This window comes from Tyto alba, unplaced genomic scaffold (genome assembly GCF_018691265.1).
Source record: "Tyto alba isolate M040663 unplaced genomic scaffold, T.alba_DEE_v4.0 Super-Scaffold_45, whole genome shotgun sequence".
NCBI lineage: Eukaryota > Metazoa > Chordata > Aves > Strigiformes > Tytonidae > Tyto > Tyto alba.
The window spans coordinates 39,967,191-39,989,054 of NW_024881321.1; the positions used below are offsets into that span (position 1 = coordinate 39,967,191).

At 43.0% G+C, this 21,864-nt stretch overlaps 1 long non-coding RNA gene across 8 annotated transcripts in view; it reads left to right on the forward strand.

Moving 5' to 3' along the window:
* Nucleotides 1-21,629, forward strand: part of LOC116962643 — a 31,064-nt gene extending 9,435 nt beyond the window's left edge. For 2 of the 8 annotated variants that reach the window (XR_006166800.1, XR_006166799.1), the window contains exons 2-4: nucleotides 6,909-6,994; nucleotides 16,117-16,240; nucleotides 18,691-21,629. This is a non-coding gene — a long non-coding RNA (uncharacterized LOC116962643). Of the gene's footprint in view, nucleotides 1-3,393; nucleotides 3,528-6,908; nucleotides 6,995-16,116; nucleotides 16,241-16,751; nucleotides 17,279-18,690 lie in introns of those variants that run through there. The other 6 variants (XR_006166802.1, XR_006166803.1, XR_006166805.1 and 3 more) reach the window with 6 other exon arrangements.
* Nucleotides 21,630-21,864: the final 235 nt, after the last annotated feature.

Below are 21,864 nucleotides of genomic sequence, written 5' to 3' on the forward strand. Positions count from 1 at the left end.
CTACACAGCAAGCACCGGGGTTGACCTAGAGTGAATAGCAAAGGAGAACTCCTGCAGCAAGTCGAGGGTGGACACATTTTCCTCAAATGGGCAAGACTGTACCCATAATGTTGCAGACAGAGGACTGCGCTTCATCTATTATTTGGTGATGATCTACGACATCACGTAAGGGAGCTGGCCATGAACCGTTTCCCTCAGGAATAAGCCCTTCCAGACCTCCACTTGGGCTGACTCCTCAGCTAAAGGAAATACTGGCAATGCAGATAACAAGACTTTCAGTGACTTCTGCTTTTATCTTTTTTTTTTTTTTTTTATGGCAACCATCCTTTAGCTTTTGTTCATTGGCTTTGATTTTTTCAATAGCTTTTTTTCATTTAGAATAAAACATCTCCTGCCCAAAACTAAACCTGCTTGCTAGATCTTCAGTGGGTAAGCTCAAATAATGAATACGATGGCCGGGTGAGCACTGTGTTACCCACTGCTTAGAAAGTCCTGTCCTGATAACACATACGGTGGCACGTAGGATGAAGTGGATGCGCTATTCTGAGGCTCTGAGGACCTGCCTCGTGGTTGGGCAAATCCCTGGGCGCGCGTGTGGACATCTGATCGACTTCCCTGCCATTGCGTTGGGAAGAAAAGCCTGCTGGCTCCAAGAAGTAAGTCGCTGAGGACTTAAGAGAGGGCAGGTGCCTTCAGTGCTTGTCAGGTGGTTAGGGGATACTGTCCTGAAGGGAGGCCCAGAAATAGATGATCTGGTCTGGTGTGCCTGGGGACATGAAATGGTGCAAGGCAGAGGGAGGATGAATTGCACACTCCTGGAAAGCAACAGGGAGAGTGCCACGATTCTGCCCTCACTGGCATGAAAGTTAATCAGGAATATGCTGGAATAAATCCATACGTGCTTCAAAGACACATCGGTGTCAAATTAGTGGAAAGGAGAGGGGAATTCAGGCCAGTAAGATCTGCCGATAGGGTCAAGTGGCCTCCCTGTCCCTGGGCCTGCCTTTTGGAAACACAAACTGCACGTTGGTTTCACTTTTAAAAGTGCGAGCCAAGTTGTGATGCTTACAGAAAGCAAGGGGAGACGAAGAAGATGGGAAAGTCCTGTGGTCAGGGTGTGAGCGGATCGTACCGTGGTACAGTGATGTGAAGTTGTGGAAAAGCAAATGAAGCTTTTTCTCTGTGGTTATTTAGACAAAGCAAGTTAAGTCACCATTTTCTTATGCTTAAATAACAGTCTCCCTCTTCCATGGTATAAAAGATCTCATGATCACACAGGAATGAATTAAGACTCTGGTACCAGATGTAATTTCAAGTTAATGAAGAGACAGTGTATTTTGTATTATCTTTTCTCTTGTTTCTGATTGTCTTTTTTGGGGTTGATATTACTGTAAGTAAATACATTTGTCTTTTGTTTCATTTTCCCCTTGTGACCTATTTCATTTAATTAGAAGGAAATGTATAATAGGAAATGAGTAGCATCACACTGGGCTCCATCCAAAGCCTGTGAAATCATCAGGAATCTTTCCCGGGCTTTTCATAAGCACCGGATCCGGCCCAGCAGAAAAGAGGGGCTATTTCCACCTTATCTGGAAGAATGTGTGCTGCCAGCATAAAAATATTACAGCGCTCGTTTTAAGATCTGGTCCAGATACTAGGGAAGGATTTTGCTACTGCATATGCCTCTCTGTGCCACATGTTTCACATCTGCCGCAGCATGTCAAAGGATAAAGGTTCCTAAAACCTTAACTCCGAATATACACATAAAAAGAAGAAACAAATTAAGGAAAAGATAAAAGATATTGATGGAAGTACAGGAGATGCTCTTTAACATGCATATTATTGACTCAATAGATTGTTACGGCTTCAGAGCTATTAGGGTCTGCTGTGTCAATGTGTACTTAGGGACTGTTTAATATGCAGATGGTTGACATGACAGACCGAAGCCATTACAGTCTATCATGTCAGGGGGGATACATGAATACGCACTTTGCCAACACTGTAAAAAGTCCCTTTAAAATACAGTTGCTGTGCATACTTAGCTGCTTTTTGAAATAATTTAATAGGCTTGGTTCTTCAGATGCCCAGAGACTACAGAGTCTGGATTTATCAGCAACAAAATTTACTTCCAAATTAAGGCATTTTCCACGTGGAATGTGCAGTCAGGAGGACAGGGTGTAATCTCAGATACGCAGCTCCTATCAAATCTTGTAAAATTAGCTACTGCACTTGTGTGTGTGTAGAAGAGATCAGAATCTATCTGTCGGCATGTGTCTTTTTGAAGAATATAGTTTTGTCTTTTTGAGGGGTAAGGGAGAACGCCATCTCTTTTTTCATTCAAATAATCTTCAGTAGCAATTAAATAGCTTATGCTACCTAAGAGATCAGTTGTTACGAGATAAGCAGCATGACAGTTTGGAAAAAATGAATAAGTCTTTGATTATTTACTAAGTTTTGATATCTGCTATTTGCCTCAAAATGCTAAAAAGTGAAGTATAAGATACAAACATGAAAGGCTCATTTGATCATCATAAGGAAAGGAATCAGTAGTTTTGCTTTTCTTTTCCTCAACAACTTATTTTTTTATTAAAATAGCAAAGCCAAGTGTTGTGTTTAATAAGATATATTTTTTTGATTTGAATATCAAATGGAAAAATACAATTAAAATATTTCTGCTTTTGCATTAGTTGTAGGCTACATTTCAACAATGCATATATCTGAGAAGCTCAGCATACACATTTGGTACATATTAGATGCTTCTAACAGATGCCCAGACCTCTTCCCCTGATTTTTAATGTTCTTTTTTATGGCAGCGATCCAGGGACGTTTTAATTTGCAAGCCTGTGAACTTGGAAATAATACTTGTAGTGGGGCATTACATCTCGTCCATTCCCTCTACGCTTATTGTCATGTGTCACCTAGCTCTGATTTGAGCTGCTCTGCTGGACTGAGGCGCACCGTGCAACTCCAGCACAAAATTCAGGGAGAAAAAAGCCCTCTGCCTTGCAAATAATAGTAACTGTGCAACTTTGCAAAGGCCTTTCCTCTTACCTGTGGGACAGCTGGGGGGGCGAATCCCGCAAAGGAGAAGTGCGTTTTGAGGCGAATGTGATGGCTGGTTTTCTGACGGCACCTTTTACTGCCTGGTGCTAACAGGGAGACCACCGGGGCGGTCGGGATGCGGTGGCGAGGGGGAGGGCAAGAGCCAGGAGGTAACAAGTGCGGAGAGGACGTTCCCCACAGACCGTCACACACACGCTCCCGGGTCTTCTGTGAGATTTCTGGGGTGACGCAGGAAAGCCAGGAAAAGTTTTTTGGGGAAAAAAAGGGGTCCTGGAAAAGCCCAGGAGGTGGCTGCTTCATACGGCTGAATGAATTCGCCCTGCGCTCCAGGAGAGGTCCCGAAGGGGAAGATGTCCTTCCCTGCGCTGAGTTACCCCTGCAAGGAGGAAGGACCACGCAGCAGGAGCCCGAGCCGCTGGGAAAACACACCGTGGGCTCGGAAAGCATCAGTGCTGCTGGGAAAGGTGGGCACTGCTTCCTCCCCGGCCCTGGGAAGGTGGGCGCATCTCTGGGGTCGCCTCTTGGCAACGGGTGGAGACCACGGCCGCAGGAGCAGCAGCTCCCCCCGCACCCCTTCCCCTTCCACCTCTGGCCGACCCGGGTGGCCGGGGGGGGGGGCCACATCTGGCTCTTCAGGGCTCTGCCCTTCTCCTGCCCCGGGGGCAGCCCCGAGAGCTCCACAGCCCCCTCTGTGTGCCCGTGGGCAGGGAAACAGCAGCTGACATGGGCACGTGTGAGGGTGTGACGCGGAGCGCTGCCTTACCTGGTGCTAATCAATAAAGCGAGAATGTAGCTTTTTGACAGCACTTGTAATTTTGACTGCTGCAATGGTGTGCCATTTCTTTGAATGCAGTACGCTTCTGTGCCCCATTAAAGCATGGCTGGCATCGCTTTCAACTATTCACAAATGCTGAGATGTTGAAAAATGTAACATTTACAAAAGATACATCTGGTGTATATTTACAAGGCTCAGGAATCATTTAAATAGTGCCTGTGCCATCACCATATTAGGAGAAAAGTTAGTCCCAGCCCCATATGTGAAGTCAATAGTCAAATGTGTGCTGGTTGAAATTCCACTGATACGATAGAGTATTTTGGTGTATTAAACATGAACATACCATTCTGGGTGTAATACCCAAATGAGATAAGTATAGACCGGCATAATGTGCGTGGTAATCGCCTATGCGCACCTGTTTCAAACTGTGTGGTCAGAAGAGGATTATGAGTTTTGAGGGACAAATGCTTAATTTTTTTATTAAAGAAGAATCTTTGGCTTCTCACTGTGAGAGGTCATCATATTTTTTTCCAACTCTTCAATGAGAACTGTAAGACCTACCTAAGAATCGAGGAAAACCATGTTGAACAGCTTCCTTTATATCATATGACATGTTGAGGACAAAAAAGTGTTTGTCTCCTCCTGCCAGTGCAATACCACCTAAGCTACATTTGAAAACTATTTTTTAATTAATGTGATGGGTCATGTTTTCACCACGCTAAGGGAGGAAATTCAAGGTAAACCAGATACTCCCTTTCTCAGTCACACAAACATGAATTAAGCATGTAGCATCAGACTTAATTTCAGTTTCTAGGTTTGTAATTGAATCTAGCTCAATGTGAACTTTTTTTTTCTGCAACATCACATTGATATCTGGATGTTAGTGACATTATTTAAGGCAACAAATCAACCTATAGGATTGTGTTCAGCTATACTTTCTTTATGTCGTTTGACAGTAAATGGAATAAAAAAATGTTACTTTTCTCTAGGGGCAGATTTGTTAAAGGGTTTTCATCTTTTGTCAAGATATTTAATCTTGGAATGTTACAAAAAAAAAAAAAAATGCACAGTTTGTACAAGTGCAGATTTCTGCATGCACAGTTTGCCTGATTGCTAATTTGGATGAATACGCTTAGGCTTAACACAGGCAAATGAGAGAGGAAAGATAATTTTTGCGTATATCCTTCCGAGTCAAGTGTGAGTCCCCAGGCTCTAAGGCAGGCAGGTATCCACTTTTGGGGCTGAAGGCTGTCACTCTGGATCGCCCCGTACATCAGTCTCAGTTCATGCATGCCAATGAGCACAAATCCTAACAATGATCTGTTGAGTGATGCCAGCAGAAATGAATGTTTCTGAAAGCTTCGGGGTTTTGGAAAAAGCAGCTGAAGGCGACTCCGCAGCACTCGCCACTGCTGACTAACCGAAGGAGGGTGAGATTTTGGTGAAACCCTCCCACGTAATGGACAATTTTGAACACACCTTTGTTTTCCAGCGGGCTGAGAAAAGCTGATAGGGGACTATAGAATTAAGCCAAAATGCCCAACCGTCTTATTTCCTCAGAGGGGTTCACTACAGAACCACCTATCCAAAATTATTAGCGTTCCTAGTAATTATTATTATTAATTCCTGTTGGTAAGCCTGTCCCTCCATCACGGTAGCGATCATGTGCTGGGATGTCTACTGCTTAGAACATCATACGCCTTTGGAAGTGGATGATTGTTTAATTGATAGATTGTAAAGATGGGCTGACCTATTGCCTTTTTGTGTTTTGCTTTGCTTCAGTTGCCTGGACTCTCGCAGCTCCTTAGTAGCTTTTCTGATCCATCACGTCAGGCTGGCAGCTCTGCCTCTGCACTCTGCCTGCCTGCCCACCGTGAGCCAGATTTCGATCTCGGGCGCGTGGCATACCCTCCTCCCTCGCTGTCCTCTCACCGAAGAGCTGATTTTGCCTGCACCTCTATTAAACGGCTCGATTTTAATGGGAACAACTGCTTTCTCCCGCGGGTCCTCTCAATCCAGGGCACTAGGTGTGCAAGGACAGAGGAGGGCACATTCCCAGATGTCCTTAGGTGTGTGCTACGCATCTGTGATCAGGCTCCTGCCTGACACCCGTGGGCTGATCCCCCCACCCACCCCAGCGAATGGTCCCGCTCAGTATCGTGGCCATTTTCATTTGGAGAGATTTCCCCCACGCCGTGTAACTTCTGCCCTTACTGTGGGCTCCCTGTTTCTCTCGAGCTAAATTTCCCTGTGGCCCGCAGGCCCGCAAAGGACGGCGTTTCAAATGAATAAACTCCATTTTACATCAGTCCACCTGGAAAATTGGCCTCAGAGGTTTCCACCCCCTCCCCAACACTAGGAAAAAATGATTGGAAAATGATTGAAATTTTATTTGCAAAATCTCAAGGAGGAACGGATTTTTTTACCGCCAAGCTGTATAATAGGTGTTTTTGAGAGGTCGTTAACTTCAACAGTATAGTCAAAAACAGTGTTACACCCCACACTGCATCCTTCGTTAAGCAATTAAGTTACTGATAGGCTTTTACATTTATTTACCTTGATGGAAAGATATGTTTACTCAACCTGAGTACAAATCAACATGAGGAGGTGGAAGTTCAGAGTAAATTTGACTAATGATGTTGTGTTTTCATCCTTAAAAGAAAGAAAAAAAGCCTCCCTGCTTTTGATGCTATTTTATCTTCATTGGAAGGGATCCGAAATGATCCCAACTGTCATGTGAGCGCTCAGTTAGGCTCAGATCCTCTTTGATTGCAGCTGAACATCTCTCTCCGTTGGCTCATACCTTCACTTATATGAATACAGCGTACAGCACTTCAGCTTGTTTATTGAACAGCGCTTTAACTCTTCCTCTGTGGATGCTCTCATGATTATATCTTTAAGCAAAATATGGGCTATGGCTACTTTGCCTGAGGATATGTTAATGCGGTCGCATCTCTGATGAGAAGGAAGAATTTCCTCTCGGTTTCAGAATAGCTTCTGAAATACAAACCCGACTGGTACAAGTCATATTTCTTGCAGCGAACCTTAATTATCTCTACTTTTCTTTCAGGCTCACTCTGTTCTCCAGTCTTGTTACGTGGATTTCTCTCTCTCCAAATAATTCCTCAGCATCCCCTTGAATGGCATCTACCACACGTGAGCATCCTCCACCGTCTCTAAGATACTTTTGTTGTTTTTCTTTTCTGAACATTTGTTTTTTTGAGATGACATTGATAGACGTGAGGCCTAAGTCTGGAGATGTTCTGTGGGTAGAGCTCACATTTATTTCAGTATGTCGAGCAGTTTTAGGATCTGATCCATATTGAAGACTAGCACGCCGTAATGAGGCCCGGGCATATAAAACAATATGTATTCTAACACAGCTCACTCAAAACAAATATGTTCCCTTCTCTTTGGCTGGTATAAACAAACAATCTCCATTGTGTTCAGCACGGCTCTGCTGCACTGCCTGACACACGCCAAGAGCTTGGCTTCCCAGTTCATGCAACAGCATCCCCATCCTGTGACACGGGTCTTCCCACCGCGTGCCCAGACGATCGTGTGACTTAGGACGCCGGTCCTAAAATTTGTCATTAGGTCTGGTGTTAAGTCCTAAGGGCTTTATGGGCAGAACTTGCCTTGCTACAGATATACTGAAGGGGAGTCTCATTTCTGGGTCCTGTGCCCTTCTAAGGAAGTCAGACAAAACTGACTCTGGGTTGCGGGACAGTTTTGCCCAGTGGGAAAGGAGAGAATCGGTGTAATAGTTGTCGCAAGATGCCCTCATGCTGACCCACAAAATCTTCCCCTCTGATAACTAAATTTCCTTGCAGTAAAAATCATCAGCCGCGTGAAAAACTCGTGGTGACTCGAGGTGAAAACATTAGCAGGGTCTAGTTCAAAACTCACATGCGAGATTCATTGTCTGTCTGAAGCGCAGCGAGTTTGAACCCAGGTGTTCCTTCTGCGATTGAACTCAGACTTTTATGCTGTTCTGCAAAACCATTACCCTCTCCTGTAACTTGTGCTGGAAGCGGAGCGAGCTGTTTTGGCGCTGAAATGGTTTCATTGTTAGGCTAAGTGTTACACAGATGGCATTCTTAAATGTAAAATTCTTTTTATGATTCTTTCGATTTCATATTTATTTCATTAGATCATTATTTATGTTAAAGAGACACCGTTAATATCAAACGTGCTCAGCTTGAAAGAAAATGTTGAGAGGAGTTTCAGGTATCTGATCCTCAATCCTTTAGTTTTTGTGTTTTGCATTTCCCTATTTAAAATGTTTTTTTGTGTCTCTAGGTGCTATGTGACAGATCCACACAAACAATAGAGGGGAAAGAGCCTCACTTAACTGATTAGAGGAGAGAAGCAGTGAAAGGGAATATGCACAAAGCGCTGCCAAGTTCACAGAGCAAAGGAAAAGATAAAAAATAGAAACATTTCACCAATCTTTTTTTTTTAATTTTTTTTATTTAGACTAATAAGAGGTATTTCTTATACTAACAGCAGGGAAACAATTTTCAGACAAAAATGTGATTTCTTAATCAAGGGTCTCTAATTCAAAATATATTTATTTAATAAACAGTAATTATGATAGCTGCAACTACTCATTCATATCAATAATTCATTCAGAAGTAAACCATATCAACATATTAGCATTTATTTTTCCATTTAATAGGCTGTGATTTAAAATAAATGTAAATCAACATAATCATTCAGCTCCATATGCTGGGAAAGGAAAAGTCACCTTAAACCAGATGCATATTGTGAAAAAAAAAAAAAGGGGGGGGGGAAGACAAGTTGTTTGAAAGAAACAACATATGGGGGCAGATCTTAAGCTGGGGTAAAGATGCTCTGCTTTGTAGATGTCAACATAGTGAGGCTGAGTTACGCCAGACGAGGTTCTGGTCAGTAATTTTGAAGAACTGGATGTTTTACAGGGTTTTGCACCGAGTCATACACTGATTTCTTTCTTAAGAAAAGAGTTAAATATGATTTCTTCCAGTTTTAATCAGGACAAGGCAATAAATGTGATCAAGAATTTTGAGGATTTTTATGTGTGGCAACAATAGGCTGTTTGCCCGAGCGGTAGGTTGGCTCTGCACGTGTGTGTGGAGCTATATTTATTTTTTCCTGTCCCTAGTTAGTTTTCCAAAACCTCTCCTAACTTACACCCCTAACTACCCACCTAATTTTGTCAGCTGACAGATCTTTTTAAGCTCCCTAACCCATCAGCTCTCCTGCAGCAAGCTCAGTTGAAATCTTTCTTTCTGTCCCCCGTTTGAGGTCCAGAGAGAGGCGTTTGGAGGCTGCGGAGCATGGTTATGCTTGTTAGAAAAATGTATTTTTTTTTTTTTTTTTTTTTTTTTTTTTTTGCTTTGGGCACAGGGAAAAAGCGATGAAGGGCTGAGCCCTGGTCAGCATCTGCTACCGCTGCTAGACCACCTCAAGCACTTGGTGCAGATCGTGTCTTGCAGCTTTTTCTGTTGCTTTTGTTTTCGGCAGGTGAGGCCAGAGCCCGTGACGGGGAGCGGGGTGTCACTGCGCTGCCAGCTCTGCTCCCCGGCCCGAGCCAGCGCCGATGGCACACCCTTCGGGCCTCGCCATGGCCATAGGGCCCTCTTGTCCTCCGAGGAGCTCAGCAAAGCCCTTTCCCTCCTTCAGACAGAGCACCCTGTGTTCTGGCTGGGAGAATAAGGCCACGCGTCCCTTCTTCCCCCGAAACGCATGCGGCGACGCTTTCAGGGGATGTCTCGGGGCGGTGGCCGCAGTCACAGCGCTGTGAGCACGGCGTGGGTTAACCCTGCCAAAAAAAAAGTGTTCTTGCAGTCTCGCAGGTGAGTTTTGCCACCCGTCCAGTTATCGTGTTACCCTTCCGAGGCTGCCGGTGCTGTGCGGTCCCAGCGGTGACTGCCCTGCGGTGTGTAGCCTGCAGTGCACGGGCACCACGGCCACAGGGCAGGCAAGTAAAAGTGATACCTGACTTTTGGTTTTTCCAGTCTCTGCCATGCTTTGTGCTGTTAACATTCCTCCTACACTTTTTAAAGAGAAAAGTGAGTCATGTTGTTTAATTTTCCCCATCCTAATAGCGAGGAACCATGCCTTTTCCACAAGTTATTGCATTATTCCTCTCTCCGGTGTGGCTCTGATTTAATGCTGGATGAAGCTCAAAAGGAGGATTAGTGTAGATATACTCCCATATGCTTGGATGCATTTCTGAACTGTGTCTGTACCATCCTCACTGCTTTTGATGGAAAATGCTGGGCTATAAACCTGATGAGAACAGGCTTCCATGCAAGATGTTTAGTATTTCCTGCTTCCATTTGGGCCAAGAATACAGCACATCCAGCCCCTTTTGGCCCTGCAGCTCTCGGTCACGGCCTTGCCTGAAATTCAGAAAATCACAGCCGCAGAAAATGAATGGGGGAATAAAAGGAAGTTGATTCTTCTCCACTTTAATAAAGGCTAGATTAGGGTTTAGTTCTGGCTTTGGCTGAAACTATGCTGGGGGATGGGCACAGGTAGAATGTTTTTATTTTAATGGAATTGCTTCATCAGTCTTTTGGATGGTTGCACTGGAGTGCGAGTCCATTTTTACGGTCCTGAGTAAAAGAACCTGTGCTGCTTTTTAAGAGCTGCACCTTCTGGGAAAATTAGGGTTGGGAGTAAAACGTCAACTATATCGTATTCAAGAAAATTGGGAGCACGAGAAGGGAAAAAAGAACAGAAAGAGCGAAATAAGGGCGGGGAGAGGGACTTTCCCAAAGGTATGCTGCTACAGTGAGTCGTGCTACTCCTTGGTGTCACGCATGGGGGCTTCAGTCTGCCTAATACCTGGTCATTTTTCTAGCTGGTAGTCAAACTGTTAAATAGTCAGACAACAAGCCACGTTGAAATTGATCCTAAACCTGCTGTCATTAGGGGGCTTTCTTCTTTAGTCGTTATTTTTTTAAAGAATTTCCCAACAGTACTGTAATCAGCGGATCATTTTTGCTGATTCTCCTTTCTCCATTACAAGGCTTTCCGAGTTTATGAATGAAAGGCTATGTTTTCTCAACCAAATCCTCCACTCCTGGGTCTGTTAGTAAACTAACGTTAACTTAACAAGATTTGACTGAAACCTCAGGCTCTGCCAGCTGGATGCTTGAGGAGTCCAAGCTGGCTAGGTAAGGAAACACCTTTTTCACATGCCCCACACCGGGCTCCTGCGTTGCCCCGCAAGTTTCTCTCAGTACAAAGGCTGACACTGTCTGCAAGGAGCAACTCAGATTACGGCCCCTTCCAGCTGCGTTGCCCCTGACCCCGCTCCTGCCCCGGGGCTGCCCACGCTCTGCCCTCCCCGCAGGCACCGAGAGTTCAGCTGCAGCCCGCTGCCTGCCAGCCCCGAGCCTGGTCCTGGGGGGTGGCCTTGGATGCATTTTAAAAGGCAGCGCAGACGCTCTGCGGGGATAACACGGAATGATTATTTTAGGGCAGATTTTCCCCTAAAAAAAAAAAAAAATAATAGTTCTACATGCACGCAGTTTGATCTTCACACAAAGGATTTATATAAGAACTCACTTCTCTCTGTCAGTTACAAAAAAAAAAAAAAAAAAAAAAAGCATGCTGGTGGGATTTAGGGAAGTGTGCAGGCTAGAGGATAGTGACAGACAAAAGGGAGGTTTTCTTCTAAGAACATCTGCACAGCTGGAGCTTTGGCAGCACTGCGGTTAGAAAGCCTAGGTGTTGCCCGGCAGGGGTGAGGGACGGGGTCTGTTTGGCACCCTCCTGACATGGAAATTTGGCCAGTGGTCCTTAAACCAGCCCTCAGCCCCGTCCCCTGCCACGTACACACAGACGTATATGCATTATTTTGCCATCAAATGTGTGGTTTGGGGAATTTGCCACTCTGGAGGTAAGCTGAATGTAAAGGATCTAAGGGTAAGGGTGGAGGAAGAGACTGTGATTCCTTTACATGCTAAAGTAGAACAGGCACAAAGTTCACTTGGTCTCTCAGGAATAGAATTGCTACAGTGGCTCCAGACCAGCACAAACCCAACATCCTGACTCCTAATGCCCTGCAAAATTGTGACCATAGCTCAGGGTGGAGAGACTCAACAACAGGTCTGTTGGAGAAAGAGCCCTGGAAGCCTAGCAAGGACCCAGCAGGACAGGAAAGATGCTCCCCTTTAGCACCTGCACTCCCAAAAGTCTTTCTGAGGTCAGGTCACCACCTACGAGGGGAGCACTGGCTAACTCTATCCAATCTTACCTGTGGTGTGAAGGAAATATGTGTCTGTGTCTGAAGTTGCTCAGATTCTTGTCTGTCTCGGGCTGGTCCCTATTTATCCCTTCCTGGGGACTGAGTCCCAAATCCAAAGGCGGTTCCTAACAATACAACCTGTGTGCTTGCCTTTAATATAGCATGATACTTAAAACTGAATATAAGCAAGGATGAGGCTTTAGATCTCCTTCAAATCTCAGTGCGACTTTGAGGTTGTCAGACAGTACTGAAGTGAGAGATCTGGAGTAGGAAAATTAGTGAACACAAAAGTCATGATATTTACTCAGTTTATGCATTTTCTCTCTTTTTTTTTTTTTTCATAAAACCTGCATAACTGGCATGTAATTGTTTTGCTAAGTGAGCCTTGAAAGCGAAAGTCTTGATAGCTGTCACATATCTTCTTTGTAGTACAGTGTGTTGTCCTTAGAAGCTAATCAATAGAACTTGCTCAGAAGAACTTAATCAGCAGAACTGAGCACACTGTCAGTGCTTAACAAATAATAAATTATAATAATAACAGGAGTTCCTTTTAACACAACCTATCAAACTTTTGCTTTATTTCCAGGAGTGCCTTACTTGCCTCTAGTTAGGATTTAAAGCTGCTACAGCCTTGCTTACTATGGTTGAGAGGATTGGTGATACAACCTAACAGGGTGGAAGTATTGATCAAAATGAAATTTTGACAAACGTCAGAAAGTGAATCTAGAGAAAGTTCCTGGACTGTTCCTTTTCATTTTCTGGATCTGCTTATAAGACTTAAAAATTGAATTCAAGAATAGGATTTATCTGTTCAATTGTTAAAATATAAAAAGCCATGCTTACACGTTAATAGAATCACATTTGAATTTCCCGATAATCTCCTTTTTAAAAGACAGACTCATTAAGCTTTCCTTACAGAAAGGTGAATGTATCCAGAAGCATGTCTATTATTATTATTAATTATTTTTATTATAAGGAGCTTGGATAGCTCAGAGACTTGTTAACATAACTGGGGCTATCACTTCTTTGTCACCATTGTAATTTGTCCTGGGCTGGGAGTTACCGACAATCATTTCATTTTCTGACTGTTTGGTAGTTTATATGCAATTGCTTGGTAGGTTTTATTCACTTTCAACAAGACGTATGTTATAAAAAAACCCACCGGGTCAGCTTTAAGCCGCCACTAATAGTCACAGGTTTAAATGGAACCGTGTGAATTTATCCCAGCTGAGGATCTGACCAATGATCACAACTGGCATTAATTAACAGATGTGTTATCAGACTCCACGGAGACGTCCCGGGTTGAGTGACAACAGAGGCGCTCAGCTGCCGTGGCCGGTGGAGCCATGCCAGTTTGGCAGCCGATGGCGCAGCGCCCGGTGCCCACAGGTGGAAAGTCCACGTCACCCCTGACGGAGCCACGGTGGTGGTTTCTGCTGCCAGTCCCCACGCAGAAGGAGCCCCAGAGCACGGGGCAGCCGGCTGTATTAAAACGCAGGCAGCACAAGGCACCTGGGGGTGGGGGGGAGGGAGAGAAGAGGGGGAGGATGGTCCAGCACTGAATAGACTCATCCCCGGAGCCGGGTACGAATGAGAAGTTGAACTGCTAGTGCGAAGCAAAAGCCAGTGATAAATGTGTTGGGGCTCTGGCTTTCTGGGTGCACCTTCTGCACTGACACTGTAATGCCACTTGCACTTGTGTGACAGAAGGGTGAGGGAGGCACCCCCAAAAAGAGGGGGATGCTAAAAAGCAGTGAGATTTCACAGTGGCAACTACTGACACCCTCGGGGCTATTATGGCTGTAAACGAGGGGTTCGGGCCGTGACTAGAGAAGTGCCTTGAGCAGGTCATGTGGGTGAATGAAGAGCAGGAACGTGACAAATTTGAGAGGCTGCACGTTTACCAGAAGAAAGGAAGAACGTACCATCCTTCCTTTCCACTTATCTGAGCGCAGCATGGGTTGAACCCAAGCCAATAACCTGTGCAGATACTCCTTGCTCAACAGCAGCCACCCCGTCTCCTTTCTCATGCCCACCTGCCACCACAGGATGGTGGAAAGCAACAAGCTGTCAAGTTAATGCTGTGGGACCTTTGTAAAGATTTCTGGTCTTTCAACATTCACAGGACAGACCTGGACCTCAGGTCGCTCAGGGAGTAGTCTTTACAACTACTGACAGAGTTTCAAAATTGGCTCAAGTCAGCCGACCCCATGCTTTTTGGTGCACTGTGAAAAAATTTATTTTCATTGTGAGATCTTTCTGCTGTAACCCAGGAAAGGAAAACAGCAGGAGAGTGAGAGTTAAATAGTACTGAGAATGAAATGATCTTTAGGCTGGTCCCAGGGCTCTGCCCCAGCTGATGGGAAGAGGCAGGATATCTGGGGGACGTGCAACAGTAGTCACCACCTGCAAATCCTCTGTCACCCTCTGTGCACACTTCTCCCACCACTTTAAGGAAGATATGAAAAGATGTTTAGGCACCTATCTGCTGTGACAAATCTGGGTTGTTCTCTGAGTAGCCATCTCTGGGCCCAAAGCCACCACAGGAGATAACTGAGACTTGTGTGGGATATCAGCGTCCAGGTCCAGGATCCCAATATACATACACCCTAAGTCCATCACCTGCATTTTTGCTAATAAAGATCTCGGGACATCTAACATCCTCCTTCTGCTCATGCCTCTTGGCCAGGCAGTCACCAGCTCAGCGGAGCTGAGCTTCTCAGCAGCTAATCCTGATTTGTTTCCTCAAAACGCGCATTGCTTTGCCCACGCCTCTTCAAAGACCGATCTGGCAAAGCACGAGGTACGCAATTGGGACCGAGCAGCACAAAAAGTACAGCAGCCGTCTTCACTGTCATTCCAAGTAAATACCTTTGAAGTCCACCTAAGCTTCAGGGGGTTCAGGCCCTTATTTCTTATCTGCAAAGAAAGCAGGAGCCTTAACCAGGAAGCCACAAACTAAATATTAATGGGGGAAGATATTTTCCATACTTCCTGCAGAAGTGGTGCTGATACGCCTAAGGTTCTCTGGGAGGAGTTTAAGGCGGTAAGGTGGAGAAAAAGACACTTTCTCCAGCCCTCCTCTGCTGATTTAACTTGCTCTACACTTCGCTGTTTCGGATTGGCACAAGATAGAGGATCTTGTTTGGTATACTCATTGCTGCATAAGGTGTTTCTAAAATATTGGCTTCACAGCCTAATGAGAACACAGTGATTTTTCAGAAAAATCGGTGGAACATATCCTCAAAGGATATACAGACGTGATGATTATTGGAATTTTAATTAAAATAGCAGGTAAAATAAGTATTATGGTGTGTTATTATTTCTAAGATAACAACAGAATAAAGGTGCCCATTTCTTTCTTGAGTGCAATTTTCTAAATGAAAAAGTAAACATTAATATCTTCAGAGATCTTACTGATCTTGTACGATAATTTAGAAAAATATCTCTATTAGGGATAGTTATATATGCTTTTTGTTGGAAATGCAATCACAGGATATGCACATAGCTGCAATCTGTAGACAGATTAAGTAAATTAAATCACTCAATGTCTTTTTTCAATAGCTCTAAAGTTAAAAGTAATTTGCAAAGAAAATACTCAGTTTCAATTGGTTTGTAATATCTGTTAATGATCTTTGGAAAAATTTCTGATAACACGCGGGAATTCCCTCAGGGACAGGGTTGTGAATAAGTGGATTTTTTTAAGTTTGAGATGTCATTAGCTAGTGATTTCTTTGAAGTAAAAAGCTGTTACGGAATAAATTGCAGAGGTATACAAGTGAACAGGACAATCATTTTTATGAATAATATAAATTTTTTCCACTGTGCTTTCTGCCCCCCCCAAAGAAATAATTTATAATCTAACTTGCCATTGCAAACATCCTGGAATCACGACTGCTTGTGCATTTTTTGCTTACTTTATGTATATACTCTCTCTTTATACAAAAGTACAGATTGCTGGTGTAAAACTGCTAGTGTAATGAGGTGATTTACTCCTTTTAATTTTTTTTCTTTTCTTTTTTTCCCCCAATAGATAACTTTTCCAACCCACAAGGCTGAAACAACTTCCCACAACTGAAATGACTCTAGCACAGCTATTCCCTAGAAGACATCCTCCCTGACTTCTTGCGGGGCCTGCGAGATGACCAAAGTTGCAGGTAAGTGCAGTCATGGAAAAAAGGTCCTCTATCCTCTTGGTCACTTGTTAGCATTAACATCTTTTTAACAGTTCAGAGATGAACCAGATACCTATCGTGCATCACCACAATAAAGTAACATTTCTCAGGACCAATGAGACCTCCTGGCCCCTGCCCCCATCTGAGGATATCTGAAGCATAAAAGAGGGCCAGAGACACCACAGACTACTTGCCCATGGGGAACATGGTCCTGCTTCTGAGGTTCAGCTGTACAATTCAGCCATGGGCAGTTGAGGATGGGCCTTACATCTCCATAGGCTCCTGTGGGTGTGCCTGTGTTTAGACAGGTACTGTGGACACTCCGAGGGACGCTGGTCTGGGTGGTGGGGCACTAGGACTCCAGGGTGTGCTGTCACATAGATCAAAAGATAAGGCTAATTGCAGCCATTGACCCTTTGGTTTCCTCACCTTCCTCCAAACCTCTTTTGCCCAAGACCTTATTGATCTTGATCTGCTTTTTCCTGATCTGCAGGCAGGGCTGTAAGGCACACCCTCCTAGCATGAATATGACTGCTGCCTCCAGGGTTCCCACACAGGATTGGAGGAGAAAGGATTTCTCCAGCTCTAGAAAGAGACATGAACAGCCACCAGTCTGAAAAGCCTCCTAGTCTTTCCGGATCCTCTGAAGACCCGGCGTAGGAATCCACACCTACCCTGATAATCCGTCAGTAGGTCAGACAGCCCCTCACTTCCCATATGTAGACGTTCAGTGATGCTCTGCAGTTACTCTGAGAATAATAGGACTCCTTCCTGGCTGCCTCTTAGCGGGCACTGGCGCAGGTCAATCCTAAATGCCTTGATTTTGACAGAGGCCAATACCAGACAAAATGAAAGGACAGTCTCCCTCCTCACTGCGCGTTTAACAGTGGTAACAGTTTACCATGGACGAAGATGCCTTCCTGACCCTGTCTATTGACTGACATATGTCAAGTACTGCTGGGATGATTAGACATTATTACATAATACAAGCTAGTAAAACTGTCACAGATTTTTTTAAGGGTAAGAGCAACCATTATTATAATCTAATCTCATCTTCTGCATAATACATGCTACTGAATTTAACCCAATCTGAACTTTCAGCGAAGGTTTGCTTTTATGCCTAAAAATGCCTCCTCATTTACAAATATGATGCTGTTTCTCTCAGTAGTATCCGTGCAGCAGCAAGTTCCATTAATTAACTGTACATTGTTTGGAAAAGCAATACCTCTTATCCGTTTGAAATTTGATACCTCTTCGTTTCACCTTGCAGGATAGGAAAGGTTTTCTTTTTTCCTTTGCTGCTAATTAGGTTGGAAGATCATGAGGATGAAATGTTATTTATATTATAGTCATGCTTAAGTAGAGCTCTGATGAAGCCTGGGGATCCAAGCGCACAAAGTGAGGGAGACTGTGCAGGTCCTTTGGGGCTGAGACTATTTGAATAGACAAATGGCACATTTTCAAGGAAGCCGAGTGATTTAACTGAAAAGATTGCCAGGCAAGTCAATGGATTTGTACCTCCAAATCACCTATGCTTTTCTGAAAAACTTATCCAACGTCTGAAAGAAAGGTATGGAAACGCGAAGTTTCTAAAACTGAGACCGAAAAATGAGTTTGGGATATAGTCAGTAAAGGAAAAAAGATGTTTCAAATATTGTGGCTCTGTGTCCTGTCCACTGTCCACATGTCACACTGGTTGCTAGTGACTGAAAGGCCTCTAACAGAACAGAGTACACTGAGGAAAATTTCTGCAACGCCTGTCTCATACAAGGGCCCAGATTCTTCCAGGAGAACTGCTAGGGTCCAAGAACATTTAGATTATCTCAGGCAACAACACTTGTTCCAAGTTTCTGGAGAAGGTTCATCTACGATTTGCAGTCCCATGAGGGTCAGTCTTCCCTGAGAGACAAGCTGGTGCTTGTGTTCTTTATCTCTTCTCAAGAAATATCCCATCCTTGTGACTTTTATCATTTTTATTGTTGTTCTCTGGACTTGTTCTATTTCTACTTTCTTTTTTCAGGGATGAGGTGACCAAATTTGAAGACGGTATTCAAAGTGAGGATGTGCCACTGATTTATATAATAGCATTATAATATTTTCCATATTATTCTCTAAAACTCTTTTCTTCGTGCAAACCCCATAAGATTCTTTTTAATTCTTTGAACTGCAGTGCCTTTTAACATCTGTAGTTTACTCTGATCAGATTTTGACAAAGGAATAAAAGGCTCCATTTTTCACATAGAATTTTATTTATTGTTTGAACTTTAGAGGAGAAATTGGTTAACGTACAATTTAAAATTCTTGGTAGTGTAGACCATTGGGCAAGGATTTCATTATCAGCCCTTCTATACTTTCTGTAGAAATGCGTGAGGCTGAAAGTTGGTGTACAAGGTCTTGGCTCAACAGACTTGTCTTTTGTTTCATAAACACAGCCAAAGACTTAATTTGGAGCTGCCACCATCCTCGGAGATGTCAGAAATGTTGTTCAGCTGTACCCCCTTCCTGATGAAACATGCATTTACACGCCGTTCAACTAGGACCGTGCACACGTGCAAGTGGTACCTGAGGTCTGTGGTCTCCTGTTTACCGTACGCCTCCACTCCAGGTCAGGGGAAGACCCCTTGGAAAATGAGGCACTTGACTGCAGAGGGTGAGGATCTCACTCTGGTGTCACAGCTGGGTGTTATGCCTTCATCAGGGTATTAGAAAAGGCTCAGGGAAAACAGTTATATCTATTCTATTGCCTAAGACACTTCCTGCAGCTACCGCCTTTCCTTAGAGTTACTAATCCCAGCTCTGACCCTGCCTGACCCTACTTATCTTGTAAAAGCTGACAAGATCACAGCCCGAAGCAGTATAGCCACAGGCTCAATACTGGCTACCAAAATGTCTGTTTAGTATTTTCGAGAAACGCTGCTCTAAAGATTTACAATACCAGCTGCTAGATATATGGACAACACCAACACACAGCCCTGACCCTTGAACATTCAGCCTCACTTACACAGAAATTTGTGCCTCTCAAGGGGCCAACACTGAGCTGCCACAAAATAGTGATTCCCTACCTGCAAGTGAGCTGGAATTTAGGCATCATATGATTATATACACTCAGATATTGGGTAAAATTATTTGAAAACTACAGTCTTGAGTTCAGAATTCATTGTTATTTTCTTTCATCTGTTTCATTACCGCTTTAGCAGTGGAAAGAGATCTTCCATTTCTGTGTAATATATAAGTTTTTTTTTTTTTTAGTTTAGTATAAAGAATTGTCTTAATTCTTCCGTGACCAAAGCAGTTTTTCATCAGAAGTTATTTTTAGACAAACTGTAAGTTTCTTCTCTAGCAAACATTTTAGCTCCACTTTATGAAAGCAAATGCACATTTTACCAGATATCTCTAAGGATAAACACAGGTTTAAATATCCAAGAAATATTAAGGGACCAATCAGGTTTAATTGTATATACAGTCATACACAGCATACATTAATAGTTTTCGCAGAGTAGGTTTTTTTTTTTGTTGATGTTGTTGTTTTTTTTTTGTTTGTTTGTTTGTTTGTTTGTTTTGTTTGTTTGTTTTGGTTTGGTTTGGTTTTTTTTGATTGATTTTCTTTTCAGAACAGTGAAGACATAGAAAAGGCATTGAGGTCCTATTGCTCCTGTCGGAAACTTCTCCTGACTACAGCATGAGTTGGATTGGGCCCAGAGAAACCAAATACACACAAGTAACAATAAGTTGGCCATACAAGCAAGGAAAATCACAGATAACAGGTGCACACAAATTAGCAACGTACCTTTTAGGTCATCCAGTACAGCTCCCTGACACCGTGAGATTGTTTCCTATGGCATATTTTCAGTTGTTTTGTGTGCCTAGATTAAATGTCCTAAGTGATGCCATGTCCCTAGGGAGAGATTGTGCTGCCTAGAGTATCTTGTTGTCAGAAGTTTTTTTTCCTTTCTTAACATTGTCATATTTCTCCTAGTTATGTCCCTTTGCAAATCTCCTTTTCCTTTATAGACGTTATTTTCCTCCAGCATCTTTTAACTAGTGTAATTTTGTGTTTAATTAGCATTAGGCCAACCCCCAGCTATTCAGCTCATTTAAGCTTCCCTAATAAATCAGTCCTTTCAGTCTCCTGGTTTTTCTTCCTCTCCTCTTTTCACGGTCCTGCCTGTCAGTATCTTTTTTAGTTATGAGATTTTAGAGATGTGATGTGTTTCTCTGAACTAATGACAGGTCTGGTATAGAGCTGAGCACCCTCAATGTCTACTCACTGAAAAACCTTCCTGATGTGCCCAGGGGAAAGCTGCTGGTGCTCTGGACAGACACGCAGGTAGAGTACCCTGCTCAAACAACGTCCTTGGTGCCTCTTACTCTATTGGCCAACAAAACCCTATTAACACAGTTAACCTAGTAGTTCAAAAAACAGATACATGTCATTATGGACTTTTTTTTTTTTTTATTTCTCACGGTGTTAGGAGATAGACTAGCGCAGATAAAAATACGTTTGTTGATGTTGTTGAGATTTTCTAACTCTTGGTCATGGGCATCACAGTCTAAAATTATGGAAGACGTCATCTTTTATAACTATATCTGAGTGCTAGGAGAGTACATTGTAGAAAGTAATTACATACATAGTCACAAGCCTAGCTGTTCATTTTAGGCAATAAATTCTGATCAACAAACAACACTCTCTTAGTGCTAAATGAGATCTTGGTTGCAATTGAATGTCTTTACCTTTGTGTTCTGTTGGATTGGAGGAATATCATTTTAATCTGCTCTCTTTAAATTTTCATTAAGGAATGTTTCATCTACCTGCAGCCTCATCTGATGATGTTTAATGATATCAGCTAGCTCGGTCTTCCGTGCACCAGCAGGGGCTTCTTTAAATTGGTCAACTGTATGGAACATTGTTTTCACATTTAATGTACTTGGAATCAACCTTTTAAAATAATGACATCTCTAAAGACAGTTTATATTCATAGTGCACACACATACATGCATGCATTTATATGTGCATGTGTGTGTGTATGCATATGTGTATATATGTAAGTGCACACATACGTACAAAAATGCTGATCCTATTCACCTTCTTGAAACCATTTCAGCTGGTATTAACATAAATGTGCTGTTAAATTGGCAGTGTTATACATTTTTGTTGGAGTTTACTTCTGTAACATAAAATCAGAAAGATAAGCTGTGAAACTCATGCAGCTGATGACATAATGCTAGGATCTCGTGATGCTGAATCTCATATTTCGGGGCATGTGGGATGGAAGTTTCTTGCTGAAATAATTATACTGCCTATTGCAATATATGTTTCCTTTTTTTCATGTGGGCACTGAGATGTCCAAACCATTAAACATATATGGCATAATGAGTCTTGTGTCCCTTATTTATTCCAAAGAAGGCATTAACTTTCTACGGTTGTTTTATTGTATAATAAAGAAAACTACTCTAAGAATCTGTGATGAACATAGCAATAATCTGTGACAATATGCATATTTACATTTAATAATGATGTCCAAATGTACATATGTGCATATAAATATGCATATATGTATATACAAACACACATAGAGAGACATACACAAATTAAATGGAACCAATTA